We start from the raw sequence: 20,642 nt of genomic DNA on the forward strand, positions 1-20,642 counted from the left end.
CATTCTTGTATTACTCAATTAACAGGTACTACTAATGAGGCAAAAATCAGTCCTAGTCACTACCTGATTTGCATCTGTGTGCGTCATAGCAGTACTCAGCAGAGCAACAAAAGGTGCTCCCTTCTAACCTGGTAGCATGAGTTGCTTGGAAAGAGCCAAAAATATATCCTGACATTAAGGAAGGATCATTCAAAGAAATTGAGGCACTCTTTTCTCATTGGTTGTCAGAACCTTTTACCTTTCAAAGCCATGGAGCTTTGAATGCATTATTTGAGAAAGAGACATGAATAATATTTCCTTCTGGGCCCTCATAAAGGTGAATAACACAAGCTATATGGGTTTAATAGAGAAGAGGTGTCAAAGACCACTCGCCGTACCTGGGAGTGCTCTAAATGTAGACATATCACATTGCTAGGATATGGGAGGGAGACAGAAAGGAACTTTTCTATCAAAGCACAATTTATGCATCGAGATGATCTTTCCTGATTATAAGCTCATGGTAGCTGCTCCTATCCCAAATTTGAACGCTTTGTAAATTTAAATAATTTTCTTTGTATACCTAAAGTTTAACACTATGTCCGACATTAGAATGTTACTATATTTAAGTGGATAAAGAGTAGTTTTTATTCTTCTACTTACTTATTGTAGTAAAAACAATGGAACATTGTCTCCTCCTCCCCCAATTAATTACTTGGTGAAAGAAGTAGATCACTTATCCTTCTTCAAGTACTTTGTCTACAGTAGAAGCTAGAAAGCCAAACACCACATTTTCCAGAGGCTTTCACCTAAGGTTGCTGCTATACATTGTGGGCAGTGAGGGGTTTTTGTTTTTTATTGAAATATTCTTAGTCTTAGGCATGACTGCCATTTCCAGCATAGCCATAAGAAGTCAGTCTGTTAATTTTACTGGAATTAAAATAAAAAGCTTATCTAAAAGGAATTAAAAAATAAAACCTACAGAAAAATCTAAAAAAAAAAATCCACACATTCTCTTTTTGGTATTTTTTTTTTTAAGGAGTTGTTACTTTCACAGTGAAATGGATTATTTGCCCCCTCATTTTTTCCCCTGATGGGAAAGAAGAAAAACAAAAACAAAACAAAAAAAATATTTGGAGTTTAACATTGTGCTTCTTTGATGCTTCTTAAATCAGAGTTGAGGTACTAACAGTAGTCAGAAGTCACACACACCTTGAGGTTGAGACTTCTTCATTCAATTTTTTTCTCCAATGATTCAATTTCTATCCTGATGATATATTTAATCAACCCATACACTTTGAGCTCTATATGAAATCACTTGAAATTAGGTTAAAAACATTAAAAAATATATAAATATCTAAAACTGGAAGCATAGATAACCTACTATTTTATCACAGATAATTGTGTCTGTGTATCTCTTCTTATATTTTCATTACATATATTTAATATAATTATGTACCTATAATTTATGTCCTACTTTTATTCTCTAACATTATAGTTACATATAAATATTTTCTCATTTTTCAAAGTAATATTCTATGTCGGTATACCAAATATTATTTAACCAGTGTCCTATTGCGGAACATTTGGGTACTTTCCAACGGATGCTTTTTTAATTAAAATGTTGCCATAAATATCTTCACCTGTGTTGTTTTCTACATATTGGATTAATTCTCCAGGATAGAACACCACACAGAAGATTATGGGGTCTAAAATGACAAAAACTGTTAGGCTTTTTGTTATAAAAAAATGTCACATTAGTTTTCAAATAGTTTGTACAAATTTTCATTTCCAAAAATAGTTTATGAGTTTAGGATATATCAAACTATTGCAAACTCTAGGTCGATCATGGGTTGGGAGCCAGAAAGCCTATATTTGAAACTTACTTTTTTTTTTTTTTTTAATCTGTAAGCTGTATGTAATTGAACAAATTACTTAACCACTGAATTTCTATATCCTTGTTTATAAAATAGGCAAAATACTACTTACCTCAGTTTTATGAATCATTTTTTTAAAATTTTTTTTTAATTATTATTTATTTATGTTAGTCACAGAGAGAGAAAGAGGGGCAGAGACACAGGCAGAGAGAAGCAGGCTCCATGCACCGGGAGCCCGACGTGGGATTCGATCCCGGGTCTCCAGGATCGCGCCCTGGGCCAAAGGCAGGCGCCAAACCGCTGCGCCACCCAGAGATCCCTTATGAATCATTTTTAAACTACTTGAATTATCACTAAACTACTACTTATTATCACTAAACTACTTGAATTATTTTTTATTAATGTTTTAATATTTCTGATTATTGTTATTTGTAAATCAATTAGTATCTTGGTTTTGATATCCTTCATATTGTTTTGATTGTCCAATTTTGTCTCTTAAAACTTTATTTAAATTTATAATGACATATGATATGATTAGTGGCAGACAGGAAGCATGACTTGAGTCAGCTAATATCTGTAAGATATTGAGATAAGAGTATAGATTTGAACCTAAATTTACAGGATGGCTCTTCTTATTAAATATCCATTTTTTTTCCAAAGTTGACTCTCCAGGATAATTATAATTATCACTATGCAGATAATATAGTTGATTTTCTGGTGTGATGGTTCTAGGTGATGTGATGTCACGCACAACCTAGTTCTTTACATGGAATTGCAGGATCTGAAAACCATGATTTTTGCCATTTGCAGTAGATGGTTAGTGGTTGAGTTGTGAACTTTTTCCTACTTCTCAGTTTTCAAATAGTTTATCTATATATATAAACTATATATATATAATCAGTGAAGGAGTCTCCCTAATATTTTATCTTCTCTGGATTTTCGCTACCTGTTAGATTTTTAAAAATACAGCTTTTTTCTTAGTTTCTGCAGTCACTTATTTCTACATCTTTACACTCAGTGATCACTGTTCATTCAATATTGTAGTCCTTGAATTTAATAAATGTAGTGAGGGAGGTGGTAAGTGTGTGGGAATAGGAGTATGTGGGAATACTCTTTATATTCTGCTCAAATTTGCTGTAGACCTAAAACTGCTTTGAAAAAAAGTTTATTGATTAAAAAAATAATAGTTAAAATTGTCATTGAATGAATAACCACACAAATGTAATATTGTGGTTCTGACAAGCTACCTGCTAGAGATGTATGATATGAACTAGGTCTCAGTAGAGAGAGGCTAGTCAGGGAGGCTTTACTAAGAGAGGTAGTTGAGCATTGGTAGAAAGAAGGGTAGGAGTTAAGCAGGCAAAGAGGGAGGGGAGGCAGAGGAATAGTGTGTGCAGTCTGGAGAGGAGAACAATTTATCTACAGGGCTGAAAAAAGTCCGGCTAGGCTGATGTGGAAGTTGAGGGTAACTGTGGTTTATTTTAGTCCTAGAGACAAAGGATGGGGCTATATCTTGGGGCTTTTCTGTGTTTAGGAGTTAAGAACAGGGGCAACTGGGTGGCTAGTGGATGAGTGTCTGCCTTTGGCTAAGGTCATGATCCTCAGTCTTGAGATCCAGTCCTGCATCAGGGTCCCCGTAGGGAGCCTGCTTCTCCCTCTGCCTGTGTCTCTGCCTCTTTCTCTCTCTCTCTCTCTCTCTCTCTCTCTCTGTGTCTCTCATGAATAAATAAATAAAATCTTTTAAAAAAGAAGTTAGGAACAATGATAACACATTGAAGGATTTTAAGCAGGGATAAAGGTGGGAGTTCGACATGATCAAATTTGTTTTTTGAAAATATATACTCAGCAGTCCAAAATTTGTTCTTTTGTTGTTGTTTTTATTGTTTTTTTAAACGTACATAAATCAGATTGTTCCCTTGTTAAAAACCTTCCATATTGCACTTAAAATAAATTCCAAACTCCTTATCATGGTTTCCAAGGCCCTACCTGATACGGTCTCCATGTCCTTCTCCAACCTCATTTTACATCCTCAGACATTCACTCACATTCCTAATTGAATTTCTGGTGCCATCTCCCTGGAAGTTCTTTCATAGATCTTTTTCTCTAAATGGCTCTCTTTTCACCAATGGTTCAGTTTACCTGAGAAGTCTCCCTTGACCACTTCTCTAAAGAAACCATCTCTCTTTTATGTCATTCTGAGTTTTGTTATTATCACTTGTAATCATGACACTATATGAAACTATCTTAATTTATCTGTTTGTTTACTTTATTTGGCAATGGTTGCAGTATGGAGAAGAGATTGGAAAGGGGCTACAGTAGATGCAGGAGAGCAGTTAGAAGGTGTTGCCAGAGACTGGGTAGGGAATGAAGATAGCTTGAACTAGGGTTATGGTGATTAGTTATGGGCACTTCAAAGAGAGAGTTGGTAAGACTTTAATATTTCCTGAAACTCTGTGGTATATATTTTGGTTATTTTGATTTGGGACTGTTTGTTTACTTTGGATTTTTTGTTGTTATTGTTGTTACTGCTTTTGCTCTATATATTTAATCTTCTTGGCAGGTTACCTATTGCTTATGGACCAAATTTCTCTTGTCCTTCACATCGGCCATTTTCTCTCTCACCTTAAATTTCCTTATTCATTAAGTTTTCATTTTGGGGTTACTTCTCAAGTTTGTACTCTGAAGCACTAGTTCAAATATTTAGTAGTATCAAACTTGCATTTTATTGCTTCTAATGAATATTTTAATTTAATTACTTTTTTTGTTTTGTACATTCTCTTCATATTCTGGATAGCTCTTTAAATACATAAGAAATGTTCTCCTTTTTCTTATCACTATCTAGAATCATATGTTTTAATTTTTTCTTCTGATTTACAAGAAAATCTTTGATATGGAAAGGAATTCATACTGAGCCTTATCATTTGTTTTTTTCTTTCAGAGAATTTTATTCTGTTTAATCATCCTTGGATGATTAGGATAATCCTAACTGATCTTTAATGGTGTTCTAAAAGGGTGTTAAAGTTTGTTTGAATGGAAAGGCATCCCTCTCTAAACAGTATGCATATTCCAGACCATTGGCCTATGCTGTGCAGGTAGATGCTAGATTATCGGTTGTTAGTACAAACCTACATTCATATTCTCCAAGCAACACACATAAATCTACTCTGGCCTGATCTGAGAGACAAAGCTTCAAGTGAGTGACTGTAGTTTGTTTCACTGAAGAAAAAGATAAAAGGGAAGGAGGCCAGAGGCTATTTCATTGCTTACTTGAACCTAGAAAATGGAATTTTGAGGCTGGGTCATTGCACAAAGATGAAAGTAAAGAAAAAAACTAGAAAATGCTGCTAATAATTTTGTTTTATACCCCGCATTGCAATTGCAGTAAGGGTTTTCTCTTCTCTTATGGTTTCATGGTTACTTTAAGAGAGATCAAGAAAAGCTAGTTTTATGTGCTTCCATTCAATTCACTGCCATTCTTAAATTCAAAAGTTGTAACTAATGTACACTGAGGATTAGGAGGTAGACATTTCATTTCGAGCCTGCTTTCTCTAGTAATTCCTCACCTTCAGATAAACTTTGAAACACTATGACATTTTCCCTAATAATGCTTAACTTACCTTTTATATTCCTCTTTTCTGATGTAACACCTAATTTTAGCCATGTCCTTCTACTGAGAGCTTCAAAATCTTATAAATAAGGAAAACATTTCCCAGAAAATGAATTTGTTTCAGTCAAGAATGTCTCTCTTGCCTCAATTTACTTGATCTCCGGCTTCCTAATCTCCTGAGTTTAGCACTAGATGATATAGTTATTAAATAGGCTATTCACAATCAATATTCATATACGTTGGCAGTCGGTATTAGTAGATTACATGCATATTAGTTCTTTTGTGCCCAGCAGTAATTTTACTATAAAGAATGTGATTCCATGAATCAAATAAGATAAACAATGCTTAGTTACACTTTTGAATATTTATGAAGCAGTTCAATAGTATTTAGAGGCTATGAGGTGAGAAGGTTTAAAATGCAGCAAGAACATAACACTGGATACAATTTACTAAATAAATCTGTATTTATTTTTCCTAGAAGCTGTCACCACTATCTAAAGAAAATATACTAAAGAATATTGGCGAGAAGTTTGGAAGGACCTCAAACATGTGGAGGTTAAGGACCATCCTGCTAAAAGAGGAAAGAGTCAAGCAGGAAATTAAGGAAGAATTAAAAGGATTCATGGAAACTAATGAGATTGAAGATACAACCATTCAAAATCTTTGGGATGCAGCAAAGGCAGCAAAGGCAGGCCTAAGGGGGAAATACATCACAATACAAGCATCAAAAACTGGAAAGAACTCAAATACAAAAGCTAACCTTACACCTAAAGGAGCTAGAGAAAAAACAGCAAATAGATCCTACACCCAGCAGAAGAAGAGAGTTAATAAAGATTCGAGCGGAACTCAACGAAATCGAGACCAGAAGAACTGTGGAACAGATCAACAAAACCAGGAGTTGGTTCTTTGAAAGAATTAATAAGATACATAAACCATTAGCCAGCCTTATTAAAAAGAAGAGAGAGAAGACTCAAATTAATAAAATCATGAATGAGAAAGGAGAGATCACCACCAACACCAAAGAAATACAAACGATTTTAAAAACATATTATGAACAGCTATACGCCAATAAATTAGGCAACCTAGAAGAATGGACACATTTCTGGAGAGCCACAAACTACCAAAACTGGAACAGGAAGATATAGAGAAGCTGAACAGGCCAATAACCAGGGAGGAAATTGAAGCAGTCATCCAAAACCTCCCAAGACACAAAAGTCCAGAGCCAGATGGCTTCCCTGGGGAATTCTATCAAACGTTTAAAGAAGAAACCATACCTATTCTACTAAAGCTGTTTGGAAAGATAGAAAGAGATGGAGTACTTCCAAATTCGTTCTATGAGGCCAGCATCACCTTGATTCCAAAATCAGACAAAGACCCCACCAAAAAGGAGAATTACAGACCAATATCCCTGATGAACATGGATGCAAAAATTCTCAACAAGATACTAGCCAATAGGATCCAACAACACATTAAGAAAATTATTCACCATGACCAAGTAGGATTTATCCCCAGGACACAAGGCTGGTTCAACACTCGTAAAACAATCAATGTGATTCATCATATCAGCAAGAGAAAAACCAAGAACCATAGGATCCTCTCATTAGGTGCAGAAAAGCATTTGACAAAATAGAGCATCCATTCCTAATCAAAACTCTTCAGAGTGTAGGAATAGAGGGAACATTCCTCAGCATCTTAAAAGCCATCTAAGAAAAGCCCACAGCAAATATCATTCTCAATGGGGAAGCACTGGGAGCCTTTCTCCTAAGATCAGGAACAAGACAGGGATGTCCACTCTCACCACTGCTGTTCAACATAGTATTGGAAGTCCTAGCCTCAGCAGTCAGACAACAAAAAGACATTAAAGGCATTCAAATTGGCAAAGAAGTCAAACTCTCCCTCTTTGCCAATGACATGATACTCTACATAGAAAACCCAAAAGCCTCCACCCCAAGATTGCTAGAACTCATACAGCAATTTGGTAGCATGGCAGGATACAAAATCAATGCCCAGAAATCAGTGGCATTTCTATACACTAACAATGAGACTGAAGAAAGAGAAATTAAGGAGTCAATCCCATTTACAATTGCACCCAAAAGCATAAGATCCCTAGGAATACACCTAACCAAAGAGGTAAAGGATCTATACCCTAAAAACTACAGAACACTTCTGAAAGAAATTGAGGAAGACACAAAGAGATGGAAAAATATTCCATGCTCATGGATTGGCAGAATTAATATTGTGAAAATGTCAATGTTACCCAGGGCAATTTACACGTTTAATGCAATCCCTATCAAAATACCATGGACTTTCTTCAGAGAGTTAGAACAAATTATTTTAAGATTTGTGTGGAATCAGAAAAGACCCCGAATAGCCAGGGGAATTTTAAAACAGAAAACCATAGCTGGGGGCATCACAATGCCAGATGTCAGGTTGTACTAAAAAGCTGTGGTCATCAGGACAGTGTGGTACTGGCACAAAAACAGACACATAGATCAATGGAACAGAATAGAGAACCCAGAAGTGGACCCTGAACTTTATGGTCAACTAAATTTCGATAAAGGAGGAAAGACTATCCAGTGGAAGAAAGAGTCTTCAATAAATGGTGCTGGGAACATTGGACATCCACATGCAGAAGAATGAAACTAGACCACTCTCTTTCACCAGACACAAAGATAAACTCAGAATGGTTGGAAGATCTAATGTGAGACAAGATTCCATCAAAATCCTAGAGGAGAACACAGGCAACACCCTTTTTGAACTCGGCCACAGTAACTTCTTCTAAGATACATCCACGGAGGCAAAAGAAACAAAAGCAAAAATGAACTATTGGGACTTCATCAAGATAAGAGGCTTTTGCACAGCAAAGGATACAGTCAACAAAACTCAAAGACAACCTACAGAATGGGAGAAGATATTTGCAAATGACATATCAGATAAAGGGCTAGTTTCCAAGATCTATAAAGAACTTCTTAAACTCAACACCAAAGAAACAAACAATCCAATCATGAAATGGGCAAAAGACATGAAGAGAAATCTCACAGAGGAAGACATAGACATGGCCAACAAGCACATGAGAAAATGCTCTGCATCACTTGCCATCTGGGAAATAGAAATCTAAACCACAATGAGATCCCACCCCACACCAGTGAGAATGGGGAAAATTAACAAGTCAGGAAACCCCAAATGTTGGAGAGGATGTGGAGAAAGGGGAACCCTCTTACACTGTTGGTGGGAATGTGAACTGGTGCAGCCACTCTGGAAAACTGTGTGGAGGTTCCTCAAAGAGTTAAAAATAAATCTGCCCTACGACCCAGCAACTGCACTGTTGGGGATTTACCCCCAAGATACAGATGCAATGAAACGCAGGGACACCTGCACCCCGATGTTTCTAGCAGCAATGTCCACAATAGCCAAACTGTGGAAGGAGCCTCGGTGTCCAACGAAAGATGAATGGATAAAGAAGATGTGGTCTCTGTATACAATGGAATATTCCTCAGCCATTAGACACGACAAATACCCACCATTTGCTTCGACGTGGATGGAACTGGAGGGTATTATGCTGAGTGAAGTAAGTCAATCGGAGAAGGACAAACATTATATGTTCTCATTCATTTGGGGAATATAAATAATAGTGAAAGGGAATAGAAGGGAAGGGAGAAGAAATATGTGGGAAATATCAGAAAGCGAGACAGAACATAAAGACTCCTAACTCTGGGAAACGAACTAGGGGTGGGGGAAGGGGAAGAGGGCGGGGGGGTGGGGGTGAGTGAGTGACGGGCACTGAAGGGGGCACTTGACGGGATGAGCACTGGGTGTTATTCTGTATGTTGGTAAATTGAGCACCAATAAAAAATAAATTTATTATAAAAAAAATATATATTGGCTATAAATATAATTAAATTTGTTCTTAATGCATGTAGTTTAGTGCAGGTCTTTTACAAAGGTTTGTTCCCTTCCTTTCTTTATTCAAATGTTCTAAAATACAGAATGTTGAATAAATAAATTTTGGGGAATATCTTATTATAACTATGGTGCTTAAATATGTTTGTGAGACCATCTATAAACATAACTTCTTAATACAAACTAATTAAATAGAAGAATAAAAGTTTTGATATGAAAGTTAATACTTTGGTGTAGAAGAACATTAATCTTTAAAAATTATTTTGTATTTTACCACATATAGTTTTCTCTGTATAAGGTGATAGGAATGCAGAGTTTGGAGAGTTATAGTTTTAATGTATGCATTCGAACAGACAAAAGTCACAATTCAGTGATATATCCAAATTGACCTTGACAAAGAACAGTACATTTTAACCCAAATAAACTAGAAACAAAGGTAGATAGAGCAGTACTTAATGAACTGAAAATAAATGCAAAGAAAAAGAATAAAGCCAAAGTTAATTCTTCGAAAAGATTAAAAAAATTATAAACCTCTTTTGATCAAGAGAAGGTGAGAGAGAGTGGAGGAAGAAGAGGATATACAAATTATTGATAGAAAATAACACCTCAGGCTTAGAGAGAGATATTAAAAACAATGATAGAAATAAATGGTGGCTAAGAAAGTGGTCATGCAGATCCTGACCCAGGTGAGAACTGAAAAATCTTGGCAAACATCCAAAAGCAGAAAAACACTGGAGGAGAGTTTACTCTGGAATCTGAAACTGCAACAGGTAAGTTATAGCTTTTTTGTTTGAAAATATGGGGCAGCCCGGGTGGATCAGCAGTTTAGTGCCACTTTGGGCCCAGGGTCTAATCCTGGAGACCGGGGATCGAGTCCCATGTCGAGCTCCCTGCTTGGAGCCTGCTTCTCCCTCTGCCTGTGTCTCTGCCTCTCTCTCTTTCTCTCTGTGTCTATCATAAATAAATAAATATTTTTTAAAAAAAAGATAAACTATACTTGCTTAGGAAGAATAACTGGGAGAGTGAGTATAAATGTAGTCACAACCACGAAAAACCTAATCTAAAAAGAGCTGCATTTGGTGGGATTTTTGAGTTTGCTGCTGTTTAAACTGAGTGCATTCTTCAACATGTGAATTTTAAAAGCAAGTATTTTAGAGATTTATTATAAAATATGTTGGGTGAAATGATGTGATTGCTGAAATTTGTTTCAAAATAATATAGAAGAATTGATTAAGTGGTGTTATATATAACACCATTCAATGGTGTTATTTAATGGTGTAATTTATTAGTTCTAATGGTTGAAGGTGAGTTGAATACATAGAAATTTACTATACTTCTCTGTATATTTCACATATTTTTCATTTTATAAAGTTAAAGAAAAGAAATATAATTTAAAAACAAAGGTCATAGTTGCCATAGAATCAAAACAATAAAGTAAGGATTAATCTAAGAAAAGATTTGTAAGACCTATATTAATAAAGATTAAAGAAAAAAACCCAGAGGGATATACAATAATCGTGGATTAGGAGAATTAATATTGCAAGTGGATAATTCTCCCAAAATTGTCTATATAGGCAGCTCTATTCATAACAGACCCAAAGTGGTAACAACCTTAGTGTCCATCAATGATAGAATCATAAATTGTTGGATACTCACACAATGTAGTTTGGGAGAAAGAGTGTGGTAATACAAATGAATCTTACCAATATAATATCAAGTAAAAAATGCAAGACATAAAAGGCTCCATATAATTCCAAAAACTATGAAAACCAATCAGAACTCAGGATACTGGTTTTTGGGAGGGTATGTATAATGTAGTTAATACAAGGTGGGTCTCTAATTTCTAGTTGGTGTTTCGTCTCATGACCTGGACTATAGTTACACAGGTATGTTTACTTAGTGGTAATCATTGAGCTGTACATTTACAATTTGTGCTCTTTTCTATATGTAGATTTCTTTAATTGCCCTTTTAAGAATAAAAAGTCTAATTTTGTAATTAGTTAATTAGTAATAAACATTTTTATAATGCTAAGTATGTCTTAGGTAAAGCTTCCTTTTGCCTGTGTGTGTTCAGTCACTTTATAACATTTCTCAATTTCTTAGTATAGTAAGCAAGACCATGGCTTACTATCTGTTCAACACTCATTGAGTTAATACCTCAAGACCACAAGTACATTGTCAAGTGTTAATATAAAACTCACTGCTCAAAAGCAAGAAAAATGTGTTGTAATTTAGTAATTCCCAAATGGGTCATTCTAAGAGAATGTCAATAAAAATGTTCCAAGCATATGTAAAATTAAATGGGTTGATGCCTTCATGTATGGTTTCATTGTTTGTTATGCATACTTTGTGTATACAAAATATGTGCTATATAATAGAGACTGAGACTGTGGATGGATATAGGAGTTCAGGATTGCTAGATTTAGGAATGAGAAAACTATTGTTTAGAGGTGCTATCATAAAATCAGATTTATGTAAAAGAGTAAAAAAAAGGGAAATAACCATGAATATGATAAAAGATATCATATAAAAGATGCCATCAATATCTTTTTGGTCTTTTATGTGTATGAAACAATATATGCAGGCGAGTATTCTAATATTCCTGAAAATAAAATGGCTTAAGAAGTTTAGTAAAAAAACAGTAAAAAGTGGTATGGATTAGAGCATTTTTTCCATGAAACAAATAAACAGAAACACAGTAAATTGATTGCTAAGAACTCCATAGTTGCCTTTCAATAGGACAGGGGGAGGAACGAGTTAAGCAACTGAAATGTTACTTTTACAATTTCCTTTGATCTGCTGATTTTTGAAAAACAAAAATAGTTTTTGTTAGCCTCCCAATCTATGAAAATAACCTAAAAGGAAATCTCATGATAGGGAAATGAAAGCTATTTGATTTAAATCAGAGTCTGTAGAATTTCAGAAAAAGAAGAGTAGAATTGGCATCTTTTTTCTTCTTTCTTTTTTTTTTTTCTTATTACAGTGAATGCTGGTGAATTCATAAATTCAAAACTGAACCTCATAATTTTCTTGCATAGGCCAATGATAGGGATGACAATTCGGATGGGACAGTCATGGTTATGCATGAATCAAACTCGTTCAATAAATATAGTTAATTTTCGATTTTCAATCATGCTGCATGTCATAAGCTAGAATTTCATGTACTTCAATGTCAGGACTTTTTACATTTAGTCTTTATAGCCATGAAGTCTGAAGCCACTTCCATGTAGTTAACCAAAGTTCCTAATTGGTGGTTCCAAGAGAATGTCAACAAAGTTGTTCAAATATTTGTAAAATACAATTAGAGGGATTAGTGCTTACATTCGTGGTTTCACATTCATTCTTATTTCCTCAGATGGTCATTTTTTGTAAGGTAATGCCAGGCTTACAGAAGGCAGTCATAAAAGCTTGTTGAAAAGAAAAGACCACCTGTTTTCTTTCAATAGCAGAGTCCTATCTAGCCTAATTGTGACATTTAGAAAGGCCCATGGGTGACTCACTTAGAAATGAAAGGGAAAGTATTACTAAAATATCCTGAAGCCCTTTACCATTAATTAGAGTCTCTTTCTGGTGGGCTAGGGGATGTCATCATTCTGTCCCTATTTTTATGCATAGCTATTCCTACCATTTCAATTGGCGTGACCATTCTAGTAAATAAGGCAATTAGTAAAATTAATAGCAAAAATTAGTTTAAATTGATTAAATTCTTAATGATTTGAAAGTGTTAAGTTCATTGCAGATGAACATAACTTAGGTAAAAATGCTTGGTTCGTTATTTTTTGAAACAATTAAAATGTAATGGAGGCTGCATTGTAAAAGGCAAAAATGCTGGCACCTAGGTGGCTCAGTGGTTGAGCGTTTGCCTTTGGCTCAGGTTGTGATCCCTGGGTCCTGGGATGGAGTCCTGCATCGGGAGCCTGGTTCTCCCTCTGCCTGTCTCTGCCTTTCTCTCTGTGTCTCCCATGAAGAATAATAATAAAAAATCTTAAAAAAGCAAAAATGCCAAATGTGAGTTATTAACAGACGGTATTGGGGGAACCCTCTACTGAAATTCTTAGAGCTGCTCTGTAGCACTAGGTACATCAGGGGGAAAAATGTAAAGATTAAGTCATCAAGCAAAAGGAGCAACCAGGAGTGAGGTCAAGACCTTAGGTTACGATTAAAAAAATCAATAGCAAAAAACAAAACCAAAATAAATAGAATCACCCTTGCTAGACTGCAAACTTCTAAGGGCAGGGACTCTGTCTATTTTTACTTGTTGTCTTACTCTACACATTTCACCAAAATATAGTCATTCAATAAATATTAGATGATTCAATAAATGAGACTCAGATGAAACCTACAGACAGATCAGGGATTCCAGATCCAAATTTGACTGCCATTGTAGGTCACAGTCAGGAGCAAGTCAACTGAGGCGAAGTCAGAGTGAGAACTAGGCAAGGATTTGAGTCAGGGAGATCAAGAAAAGATTTAAGAGCCTTTATGCCTTTACTGCCTGTGGTGAGGTCTCTAAATGACCCGGGCTCAGGCATAGACCCCCGTAATTACTATAAGAGAAAATACAAAGGCTTAGAGTCATTTAAGCCATCTACAGGTTTAGGTTTGATTATTTATTAAGGAAAATGCATTGAAGCATTACCATTAGATGTATTCTAGAGATACAGTTCATCAATATTAAAATTGTAGGTAAGAATGTACTTGACAGGAACCATATTCTAGAAGGAACTAAATCTGTGCACGTGACTTCAGAAATTATTTATTTCTTACTTATCTCCTCTGTTTTTCTTGAAATATCAAAGGAAATTTCCCATATAAAAGCTTCATCTTAAAAAAAAATAAAAGTTTCATCTTGACTTCTTTTGGCTGCTTTTGTCTGAGGGTGAAAATAGTTTTCTACAGTAATTATTTAGACTCACTTATTAAAATCTTTGAGTAGTGCAAAAACATAGTCAGGTATTGTCTTAAAACTATTTCGATACCAACATTGGAGCAGTGTGATTTTCACATATATCAAAACATCTTGGTATCTTGATAAGACTTAGATGATTCCACAGCGAATAAAGATGTTGCTGAATTGAGAGCTCTGAATTCAGGCACTTTGTTTGTTTTAATCAGCTCTTTCAGTTTCTTTGACACCTATAACACTTCTCCCAAACTGATGTCTCCTTGCCAATCTCCTTGCTGACTTTCCTCTTCAGCTAAATTTTGTTTTATCTATTTATTTACTTACTTTATAATATTGAAGTATAACTGACATACAATGCTATATTAGTTTCAGGTGTACAATATATATTGATTGATTCAACAATTCTATACATTATTCAATTCTCACCATGATGAATAGTCACCATTCCTCATAAACAACATCATTACAATAATTTTTATATATTCTTTATGCTGTACTTTTCATCACCATGACTTATTTATTTTATCATTGGAAGTTTGTGCCTATTAACCCCCATTATCTATTTATTTCACTCATCCTTCTAACCACTTCCCTTCTGGCGACCACTAGTTTGTTTTCTGTATTTAAGAGTTGGCCTAATTTTTTCTGTGTTAATTTGCTTTGTTTTTTAAATTCCACAATATAAGGGAAATCTTACTATATTTGTCTTTCTCTGTCTTACTCATTTCACTTAATACTCTCTAAGTCCGTTCATGTTGTCACAAATGGCAAGATCTCACTCTCTATTTTTATAGCTGAGTAATATTTCATTAATATTTCCATATATTTTTTTCAAAAGTGTTTTTGTTTTCTTTGGGTAAATACCCAGAAGTGGAACTCTCAGATCATATAGTTATTTCTGTTTTTAAATTTTTGAGAAACCTCCATATTACTTTCCACAGTGATTGCACCAATTTACATTCTCATGAACAGTGCATAAGGGTTCTCTTTTTCCCACATCCTCAATAACACATTATTTCTTATCTTTTTGATACTAGCCATCTGTCAGGTGTGAAGTGATATCTCATTATGGCTTTGATTTGTGTTTCCCTGATGATGAGTGGTGAGCATCTTTTCATGTGTCTGTTGGCCATCTGGAAGTCTTCTTTGGAGAAATGTCTATTCAGGTCCTCTGCCCATATTTAAATGAAATTAAGGGTGTGTGTTGAGTAAAGTCTTTATATATTTTGGATATTAACCTCTTATTAGGAATGTCATTTGCAAACATCTTTTCCCACTCATTAGATTTCATTTTTATTTTGTTGATGGTTTCCTCTGCTGTGGAGAGCTTTTTATTTTGGTTTAATCCTAACCATTTATTTTTGCTTTTGTTTCCCTTTCCTAAGGAGACATATCTATAAATATGTTGCTAAGGGTGATATCCAAGAGATTACCACCTATGTGTTTCTTTGAGCAGTTTTATGGTTTCAGGTCTCACATTTAGGTCTTTAATCCATTTTGAGTTTATTTCTGTGTGTGGTTAAGAAAGTGATCTGGTTTCATTCTATTACATGTAGTTGTCCAGTTTTCTGTCTTTTCCCACATTTATTCTTGCCTCTTTTGTTGTAGATTTATTAACCATTTACGTGTGGGCTTACTTCTAGGTTTTCTATCCTATTTGATTGATCTATTTGTCTATTTTTATGTCAGTAATGTTCTCTTTTGATTATAATAGCCTTGTAGTATACTATGAAATCTGGGAATGTTATATCTTCAGCTTTGTACTTTTTTCTCAATATTGTTTTAGCTATATAAAGTCTTCTGTGGCTCCAAATAATTTTTGAGATTATTTGTTCTAATTCTGTAAAACAAATTGTTGATATTTTAATAGGGATTGCATAGAATTAGTAGATTACATTTTGATGATATTAATTCTCCCAATCCATGAACATGGTGTAACTTCCCATTTGTTTGTGTTGTCTTCAATTTCTTTTATCAGTGTTCTATAGTTTTCAGAGTATAGATCTTTCACCTCTGGCTAAATTTACTCCAAGGCATTTTATTCGTTTGGTGCAATTGTGACATTGTTTCCTTAATTTATCTCTCTGTTGCTTCATTATTAGTGTATAGAAGTACAACAGACTTATGTACATTAATTTTGTATCCTGCAACTTTACTGAATTACATATATTACTTCTAATAGTTTTTTGGTAGCTTTTGATTTTTCTATATGTAGTGGTATACCTGCAAATAGTGACAGTTTTACTTATTCCTTATCAATTTGGATGACCTGTATTTCTTTTTCTTATGTGATAGCCATAGCTAGGACATCCAGTACTCTGCTGAATAAAATTGATGAGAGTGGATATCTTTGTCTTGCTCCTGAGCTTAGAGGAAAAGCTTTCAGTTTTTTACCATTGAGTATGATATTAGCTCTGAGTTTGTCATATATAGTCTTTATTATGTTGTGCTATATTCCCTTTAAACCTACTTTACTGAGTGTTTTTACCATGAATGGTCGTTGTGTTTTGTCAAATGCTTTATCTGCATCTGTTGAGGTGATCCTAGGTTTTTTATTCTTCCTTTTGTTAATGTGATGTATTGCACTGATTGATTTGCTTATATCAAACCACTCTTATAACCCTGAAATAAATCCCACTTGATTATGATGAATTACTTTTTAAAATGTATTTTTGAATTTACTTTGCTAATATTTGGGAGCTTTCCATCTATGTTCATCAGAGATATTGGCCTGTAGTTTTTCAAAACCAATTTTTTTTTTTTTTTGTAGTGTCTTTGTCTGATTTTAATGTCAGGGCAATGTCAACTGAATAAAATGGATTTGGAAGTTTTTTTTTTCCTTTTCTGGTTTTTGTAATAGTTTGAGAAGTATAGGTCTTAACTCTTCTTTCACCGTTTAGTAGAATTCACCTATGGAGTCATCTGGTCCTGGACTTTTGTTTCTTGGGAGTATTTTGATTATTGACTCAATCCCATTACTAATAATCGGTCTGTTCGAATTTCTATATTTCTTCCTTATTTAAGTTTGGAAGATTGTATGCCTCTAGGAATTCATCTTTTTTTTTTGTTTTTTGTTTTTTTGTTTTTTGTTTTTCTAATTTGTTGGCATATAATTTATCATAATATTCTTTTTTAATTCTTTGTATTTCTGTAATATTGGCTGTTACTTTTGCTCCTTTATTTCTGATTTTATGTATTTGAGCATCTTTCTTCTTTCTTTGATGAGTCTGCGTAGTGGCTTATCAGTTTGTTTGTCTTTTCAAATACCCAGCTTTCAGTTCATTGATATTTTCTATTATTTTTTAATCTCTATTTCACTTATTTCACATTCTAACATTTATTTTTTCCTTCCTTTTACTAACTTTGGGCTTTGTTCTTTTCTAGCCCCTTTAGGTGTAAGGTTAAGTTGTTTATTTGACATTTTTCATGTTTCTTGAGATAGTTGTGTATCACTCTAAACCTTCCTCATAGAATAGAGGATGTCTCAAGGATTTATGATGTTTCAAAGATTTAAGATCATTGTGTTTTCACTTTTATTTGTCTCAATGTATTTTAAAATGTTCTCTTTCATTTCTTCATTGACACATTGTTTAGTAGCATATTGATTAGTGTTTTTTAATTTTTTTCTTGTAATTGATTATAGTTTCATACAGTTGTGGTCAGAAAAGATGCTTGATAGGATTTCAATTTTCTTAAATGGACTGAGATTTGTTTTTGCAGCCTAATAGTTGATCTATCCTAGAGTATATCCCATGTGCACTTGCGAAGAGTGTGTATTGTGCTATATTGGCTTGGGACGCTCTGTATACATCTGTTAGATCTATCTAGTCTAAAGTGTTTTTCAAAGCCCCTAGTTCCTTGTTGATTTTCTGTCAGGATGATCTATCCATTGATTTACATGAGATGTTAAAGTCTCTTCTATTATTGTATTACTGTCAATTTCTCCCTTTATGTTTGTTAATATGTGCTAGATGTATTTAGTTGTTCCTATGTTAGATGCATAGGTATTTACAATTGTTATATTCTCTTGATGGATTGAAGCCTTTATCATTTTGTAATGCCTTTCTGGGTCTAATACTACAATCTTTGTTTTAAAGTCTATTTTGTCTGATAGAAGTATTGTTACCCCATCATTCCTTTGCTTCCATTTGTATGGGATATGTTTTTTCCTCCCTTTTAATCTGTATGTGTCTTTAGGTCTGAAGTGAATCTCTTTTATGCAGAATATAAGTGATTTTTTTTTTCAATCTCTTAAGTCACACTGTGTCTTTTGATTTGGAGCATTTAGTCTGTTCATATTTAAAGTAATGACTGAGAAATATGTACTTATTGGTACTTTGTTAATTGTTTTCTTTTTTTTTTTCTTTTTTTTGCAGTTATTGTCTGTTCCTTCTTCTCTTAGTGTCTTCTCTTTTGGTTTGATGGCTTTCTTTAGTGTTGGACTCCTTTCTGTTTATTTTTTGTGTATCTATTATAAGTTTTCGATTTGTGGTTGCCATTGTGTTCTAACATGATGTTTTATGTATACAGCAGTCCATATTAGGTTGATAGTCAATTAAGAACAAATTATAATTGTCTCTTTTTTCCTCAGTTTCCCTCTTTGCTATCAACTTGTCTTCTATGTCACTCACTCGTTCTTCCACCTTGTTAACCCTCGTCGTTAGGACTTCTAGTTTGGATTGCATCTCATTCAATTGATTTTTAATTTCTGCCTGATTAGCTCTAAATTCTGCAGTCATGAAGTCTCTTGAGTCCTTTATGCTTTTTTCTAGAGCCACCAGTAGCTGTATAACAGTGCTTCTGAATTGGCTTTCTGACATTGAATTGTAATCCAGATTTTGTAACTCTGTGGGGAGAGAGGACTGTTTCTGATTCTTTCTTTTGAGGTGAGGTTTTCCTTCTAGTCATTTTGCTCAGTGCAGAGTGGCCAAAAGCAAGTTGTATTGGGAAAAGGAGAAAAAGAGAGGAGAGAAAGAAGGAAAGAAAAGAGAAAGAGAAAAAAAAAGGAAGAAAAAAAAACGAAAAAAAAAAGAAGAAAAAGAGAAAGAAAAAGAAAGAAAGGAGAAAAAAGGGGGGTGGTGGAAGGAAACAAATCAAAAAGCAAAACAAAACAAAACAAAACAAAAAAGAACCACGGGGGAGTATCTTCTGATTCTGTATACTTTAGGTCCCTTGGCTTCCCCTGGACCTTGTCCGTCTAGCTGGTCTTACTGGGGGAGGGGCCTGTTGTGCTGATTTTCAGGTGTTAGCACTTGGGGGAGCTGCTCTGCCCCCTGCCTGGTGCAGGGCTCAGTGGGGGTTGTTTACCCCGTGAGGCTCCAGGAGGAACAACCGCAGTGGCGGGGCCAGCTCTGCAGCCCTAGAGTCAGCCCCCGCAGTAGCTCCGGAGCTCTCCGTCTGCAGGGCCTGGAGGCTCCGGGCGGGGCCGCTGATCTGCTCAGCTGGGGCAGGAGCGTCCTCGCTGTCCTGGGCCCTCCCGGCCTCTGCCTGTCCCGGGAGGCGGGATCCTGGGCTGTGTCGGGCGCCCTGTGCTCTGGAGCCTGCGCTGTTGGATTCGCGCTCCCGCCCCGCAGCCCCCTCCGCGGAGCCGCCCCCGAGCCCCCCGAGCTGCTCCGGGTCCCCCATGCGCGCTGCAGCCCTTAGGGAGCTCGGGGCGCTCTCCCGGGGCGCAGGTGCCTGTCAGTGTCCCCGGGAGCCCGAGGGCATCCCCGCCCTCCTGGGTCCTGCTCCAGCTCCCCGCGAGCCCCTTTCCCCCGGGAAGGTCGGTGCAGCTCCTGCGTCTCCGGGACGGGGCTCTCCTGTCCTGGGGACACTCGCCCCGGCCTCAGCCCGGCTCCTCGCGGGCCCCTCCCCCTTGGAGGCCTTTTGTGTCTTTATTTCTTTTTTCCCGTTTTCTACCTTGATAGAAGCGCGAACTCTTCTCACTGTAGCCTTCCAGCTGTTCTCTCTTTTAATCTCAGGCCGAATTCGTAGATTTTCAGGATGATTTGAAGGTTTTCTAGGTAATTTGGTGGAGACAGGTGATTGGGGACCCTACTCTTCCGCCGTCTTGCCCCTCCTCTCAAGAACAAATTATAAAAGCACTAAATTTTTACTCCTCTCTCCATGTTTTATGTATATGATATCATATTTTGCATATTTTTTATCTTATACATCCCTTACTAATTTGTGTAGATATGATTTATTTTATTACTTTTGTGTTTTAACTTCCATACTGGCTTTTAAATATTAATCTACTATCTTTACTGTATTTTGATTCTGTGGGAAACTTTATCTTGACTATACTGAATGATAATCTTGCTGTGTAGCATATTCTTGATGGTAGATTTTTTTTTCCTTTCAGAACTTTGAATATATCCCCCCACTGTGGCCTGAA

The 20,642-nt window shown here is 35.6% G+C and overlaps 1 protein-coding gene across 2 annotated transcripts in view; it reads right to left on the reverse strand.

Moving 5' to 3' along the window:
* Positions 1 to 20,642, reverse strand: part of CNTN5 (contactin 5) — a 1,277,333-nt gene that overhangs the window by 16,235 nt on the left and 1,240,456 nt on the right. The gene's annotated exons all lie outside the window — the stretch shown is intronic.

Source organism: Canis lupus, chromosome 21 (genome assembly GCF_011100685.1).
Source record: "Canis lupus familiaris isolate Mischka breed German Shepherd chromosome 21, alternate assembly UU_Cfam_GSD_1.0, whole genome shotgun sequence".
In the NCBI taxonomy this organism is placed as follows: domain Eukaryota; kingdom Metazoa; phylum Chordata; class Mammalia; order Carnivora; family Canidae; genus Canis; species Canis lupus.